This window comes from Lithobates pipiens, unplaced genomic scaffold (genome assembly GCF_037356315.1).
Source record: "Lithobates pipiens isolate NorthernLeopardFrog02 unplaced genomic scaffold, aLitPip1_a1.2 Scaffold_25, whole genome shotgun sequence".
Lineage (NCBI taxonomy): Eukaryota > Metazoa > Chordata > Amphibia > Anura > Ranidae > Lithobates > Lithobates pipiens.
In genome coordinates this window covers 10,843,273-10,849,626 of record NW_027507787.1, presented here as the reverse complement: position 1 = coordinate 10,849,626, position 6,354 = coordinate 10,843,273, and positions in this window count along the sequence as shown.

The window sequence follows — 6,354 nt, the reverse complement described above, 5'->3', positions numbered from 1 at the left end:
AAGTGCCCATTTTTTATTGGCTGCCAGTAAAAATACTAACAGTTGGCAACACCAGACGCAACTGGTGGGAGTAGTGTTTTAACCACATTTTTTAATCTACCAACAAAAGGTTGACAGGCAGTGAAAAATGTTATACAAACATACAGTACATATAGTAAAATAAACTGTACATATCTCATTTATTAATGCAAGTTTATATAGTTTTGCTGATGTTCAAGAAAAAGGAAAGCAATGATTCATACGTGACAGCAGGTACAAAGAACTCAATATTAATTTCACAGCTTAAAAAATAAGTTTTGCCTGCTGTAACATAGCAAACATCTAAGGCACATTTTTTCCTATGTTATCAATACAAATGATAGTCTAATTTGTACAAAATACTCAACATGTAAATTTTTAAACATAGTATGCACAAATCAAAAAGTGTCCCTTTATAATCTTGTCTACTGCAACATGAATCTGAAGATTGCTCTACTTGAGAAAATAGTTCATAGACCTGTAATTGCTGTGATAGGCCTGGAAATGGTAAAATAATGAAACTGTGAAATGTTAGCTGAGATTATGGAAAAAGAAGTTTTGAGTCCTAAGCTCTGCTATCCTGGAACTGATTGACCTTTCTACACGACTGCAATATATGTTACCCTTGTGTCAGCCATGTCCCAAGGACAAGTAGGTCTATGAATAGGGATGAGCCGAAACACCCCCCCGGTTCGGTTTGCACCAGAACCTTCGACCGGACCTAAAATTCATCTGAACTTTAGAACCCTATTAAAGTCTATGGGACTCGAACGTTCAAAATCAAAAGTGCTAATTTTCAAGGCTAATATGCAAGATATGCAACAGACAACACCAGCAATAAGGGGTATCTTTAGGCGTATACTGTGCTGGAGGCACAAAACACCCACTTTAACTCCTGCAGATGCCTGCAGGGGCGGGCTGGGCTGGGGGGCAGGGATGCAATTGCCCCCTGGGCTGCTCTGATATGCTGTGGCAAAGGCTGCTGTGCCGTCAGCTCAAGAGCACACATGCACAGGTCTTGAGCTGGCCGAGTCCAGTATCCAGCGATGTCTTCATGTCAGGGCTGACAGTCTGTTACACAGCACAGCCCCGCCCAGCCCCTCCCTACTCCACACCATTGGCTGGCAGAGGCTGAACCTGCTTTTTTTCCCCGCCCACACTCGGGGCAGCCAGTGTGCTGTCTGTGAAGAGGATGTGTGGGCGGGAAAGTTCAATCTGAGAAGTCGGCTGGAATCCAGTGAGGCTCCTGGGAGGCTGGGACCATCCAAGTAAGTGAGCTCCTCCCTCCCCCTCTCTGCAGCCAAAGAGGTTTTTTTTTTGTTTTTTTGTTTTTTTTTTAAGCAGTCTGAACAGTACCTTCTAGGTGGTATGATGTGGGTTTACACTGGCATGCTGCGGTTTGGCTGCAGTGCTGGTGTCCTGGCAGTCTTCCTGCATGTTGTCCATCGTCCCATAGATGCTGCACATTTTTACTGCATGTTCTGAAAGTGCACAAAAACGTCCTGCATGCTGCTTCTTTGGTGCAATTCCAGAAAATGCAGCAAAAATGTGCAATCTAAAAGAAGTCTGGGGGACTGTGAATGCCTCCAGTACACTCGCACTGCAGCACACTAAAGGCTTGTATTTGCTTGCAGCAGCCACTCCTCTAAAAAGTGATCCATGCTCAGGTCACTTTTCAGTGGCATTTGACAGGCAGTGAGGAGTTGATATTTCATTTCATCCCTGCCTGTTTTAACCCTCTAAATATCAATCCCTGCAGGCTTGCCCAGTGGTGTGGAGCTCACTCACCAGAGAAGCTCCGCACTCCACAGGTAGCACTTAGTGTGGTGGCAGTGACAGCACAGTCCTCAGTCTTCATCTTCCTGCAGTCTTATTGGTCTTTGTACTGGGTGTGGGGGAGGGGCAAGTTTTTTCTCAGTCTCTCTGGGGGCAATCATGCAGTCTCTCTGAGAGACTGCTCCAAAATGATTGCCCCCACAGGGAGCGACCGCTTCACTCTGCCCGCACAGAGAGCGACCGCTTCACTCTGCCCGCACAGAGAGCGACCGCTTCACTCTGCCCGCACAGAGAGAGTGACTGGCAGTGTCAAGCAGTCTCTCTCTGGGGCAATGTGGAGCAGTCTCCCTCCCTCTCTGTACAGGGAATGTGGTGTAGATGGATGGTGAGCTGATTCGGGGGTTCAATGGGCCACTTGACTGGACTTACCCCCAGGCCTAAGGCTGCCAGCCCTCCCCTGGATGCCTGTATTAGAGAACACCAGCAATAAAGGGTAGATACAGGTGTATACTGTGCTGGAGGCACACAACACCACTTTAACTTTAAGATGCCTAAGAAAAGAACACACTGTCCCCGCCTATCTAGCTCTTTCCCTGCCTGCTGGAACACACTACACACAGCCGCCGCGCTGGCAGCCTTATATAGTGTGGGGTGTGTACTAAACCCCCTGAGCTATAATTGGCCACAGGCATCCTGCCTGTGGCCAATTATGGCTCTCCTCGCTGCCAGCGCTGCGATTGGCCAAGCATGCGGGGTCACAGTGCATGCTTGGCCGATCATGAGCCAGCAATGCACTGCGATGGCGTAGTGCATTGTGGGCCATTCGTGCCACATGAATTTGGTGCGAAAGGTCCACAAAGTTCTGAATTCGACCAGACCAACGGCCGATTTTCGAGTCCATTCTCTATCCATGAACTAGAGGCTGAATTTCAGCAACCACCAATTCTTCCCTGTTACTGTACAGCTATGCTTCCCAACATGTATACTATTATATGTTACAAAGAAAAAAAAATATGAAAAATGTTTCTTTTGTCTAGGTCGATAAGGAACGATTGGGTGGAAGTGTCTGTAAGGTGGTGGTCATTAAAAGTGAGGGATGGAGAAAAGAACTGCAAGGTATCCAACTCCCTTTCATTGGGCATATGAAATAACATATGTTATTAAAGTGGTTGTAAACCCTTACAAACCACTTTGACCTACAGGTAAGCCTAGATTAAGGCTTACCTGTAGGTCCAAGAAATATCTCCCAAACCTATACGGTTTAGGAGATATTTGCCCGAAGATGGGCACCGCTGTCTACAGCGCATGCGCCGTAGACAGCGGCGCGCAGGCGCACTGAGTTTGGCATCCTCAATAACAAAAGTTTGCTGCGCGTCTCGGCTCCCGTGTGCATGCGCGGGAGTGACGTCATTGCGGCTTCGCCGAATGACAGCGGCGGAGCTGCGAGACCCACAGAGGATGGATGCGGCGGACTACAGGGGACGGCGGTGAATTCGCTGGCTCCTGTGTCAGGTAAGTGACACATAATGGGCTACTATGCAATGCATAGTAGTCCATTATGCTTTGCCTTTGCAGGGAATGAAAGAGGAAGTAAACTCATCAGGGTTTACTTCCTCTTTAACACACGTACCAATAACAAAACTTAAATTTAAAGCTGTCCCCAGTTTTGTCAGGGACAGTCTCTGAATGCCCTAGACCAGTGATTCTCAACCTCAGTCCTCAAGTATCCCCAATGGGCCATGTTTGCAGGTTTTCCTTTACTTTGCACAGCTATTTTAAATCAATATCAATGACATGGTATTGATAAGAGCCATTTTATTTAAGGCAGTGGTCATCAACACTGTTCTCAGGGCTCACTAACAGGCCAGGTTTTATGTATTACCTTGGGGAGATGCAGACAAGAATACTGCAATCACTGAGCAGCAAATTATATCACCTGTGATGTATTTCAGTTATCTAGAAAACTTGGCCTGCTAGTGGGCACTGAGGACAGGGTTGATGACCACTGATCAGGTTTTGGGAATTTTTCTTAGATAAAATAGCTGTCTAAAATACCAAGCCATTGACTCTGATTTAAAGCACCTGTGCAAGACAAAGGAAAACCTGCAAACATGGCCTGTTGGGGGTACTTGAGGGCAGGGTTGAGAACCACTGGTCTATAGAACAGAGGCATATTGAGAGGTGAGGAAAAAGGATTTATTGGTCATGATATTTTCATTTAATGTCAAAGTAAAAGAATGGTATCCTCCCAACTGGAAAGGGACAGATAATAAACAAAGTTCAAATTTTAGGACTCTAGCTGAGACTTCTGTAACAAAATTGTAATTCTGATTCTCCCTTGCATCCTTTTAGAGAAATCCTGAGTAAAGTACTAAACAATCTTTCCTTAAAAGGTAATCTCTGGGCACAATACAAAAAAAAGTAGGGAATGGCTTATGTGCCCTTACTTAACAGATTTCAGATTTGTATTTCCAATGTGCAGAAATGTTACTTTGTGTTCTGCTAGTGAGATCACATGACTTCCAATGGAGAAGACCAACTGGGTGATTGCTGTGCTCTGTGCTGGGTGACCAGTCTCCTTAATGCTCAGTAGCAGTTCTCATTTTGTCAGCTCTACCTAAACCTGAAATTAAAAGTATTTACATTCTGATTAGAGGTGATTATTCTCAAACTCCACCCACCACCATAGATCCCCTATGTCCCCCCTAGAAGGGTAGATGGTGGAGAAGTGTAGTTTACATTAGTGGTACATGGAGAACTGCCCCTAACATTGGTGGTTAGTAGAGATGTGCCCTGTAAATTGGTAGTCATTGGAGTGTTCATAGAAAGGTTTCCCTTACATTGGTGATCCCTGGAGATGTTTCCATTATATTGGTGGCCAATAAAGATATGCCCCTTACATTGGTGTTCATGGTAATAGTGCCCTGTTAAAATGGTGGTCTGTGGGAGAAGTGCCACCAGTGGAGGTCGGTGGAGAAGCACTCTCTCACAATGGCAATAAAGAGAGAAGTGTCCCTTTACCACAGTAATTACTCAAGAAGTGTTCCCTTACATTGGTGGCTAGCAGCACAAAGAATATCCCCCTACATTACTAATAGGTTAAGAAGTGTCCTCCTACATTGATAGTCAGAGGAACTGTGCCCCCTTGCAATAGTGGTCAGTGGAGAAGTGCACCACCACATTGATGATTAATAAAGAAGCGCTCACTTACCATGGTGGACAGTGGAGAAATTTACCCCTACAGCAATGGTAATGAAGAAGTGTCTCCTTATGTTGGCGGTCAGTGGTATTAAGAACGCCCTCTTACATTTATGGGCAGTGGAACAATGCCTGCCAAACACCCCCCCCCCCCCCCCAATTGGTGGTCAGTAAAGATGTCCCCCCTACTTTAGTGGTGAGTGGAGAAAGCCCCCTATATGATTGAGGCCAGTGGGGACTTTTGCCCTTACATTGGTAGCAGGGTGGGGCACCCTTGCAATGCTAAACAGACCACAAAGTCACTGGTAAAGCAAAATGATAAACAGGCTGTAATATTATCAAAAGTACATCCATATCATTACAGCACAGTTACACAATTACAGCACAATTAAGATCACTATCCCAATTGAAAAAACTAGTGTGGGGAGCTTTTTCGTTCCAGAACGTAACCTCAGGCTTATTTAATTAGCTTTAATGTGGCAAGACTGGAGATTATTTTTGGCTTCCTTAATGTATACCCTCTCGTATCTATTAGCCGCAAGCTGTGACTTGTAAATGTAGAACTGTAACTCATGATGTGATGAAATGTGTTATTCTATGATTGTGTTAGAATGTCTGTTAAAGATAAAGAATCATTAGTCAGGATCCTTTATATAAATTGTACAAAATTGTTTATTATCAAATTATGAACACGCTGAATAAGGTAAAACATCAGCGAATTTCCAGAGTACACTGATGTGACCTCCAAAAAAAACAAACCAAAAAATGCCAAACAGCTATCTATCTATCCCTTTGATAGGAAAATAAAGTGGCAGTGTGCTGAACCCATGCCGGATAGGCATCTCAAATGATGTAGAAGCTTTATACCGACAGCTTTCTACTACACCATGGTCAAAACTGTCCTTGGAGTAATTTCTGTAGAGTTAATAGAGCACCAAAAAATATTTGGTCCAGAAATCTAGTCTACACAATTCATATAAAAATGCCAATGTGTTTTGTAGTCGAACCCCCCCCCCCTTTATCAGGGCTTGGGATTCCAAATCTGAGGATTATCTGGACACATGGTAGCCATCTTGGACAAATAGTATCAGAGGAACATGTAACCTGTTTGGCTCACTGGTTTAGCAGCCACATTGGTGGTCAATGGTGAAAACCAGAGATCGAAACAGGTTACATGTCTTTGTAATATTACATGCTCAAGATTTCAATCCTGTGTCCAGATTCTCTTCAATTGTGGATTCTCAAGCCCTGATGAAGGGAGTCCATTAAACCTTGGAATTTTAAAAATATTTGTGTGAACAATAATCTCTTTTTGGACTTAAAATATTTTAGCTACCCATCTCTGGCACTGATAATAGAGAA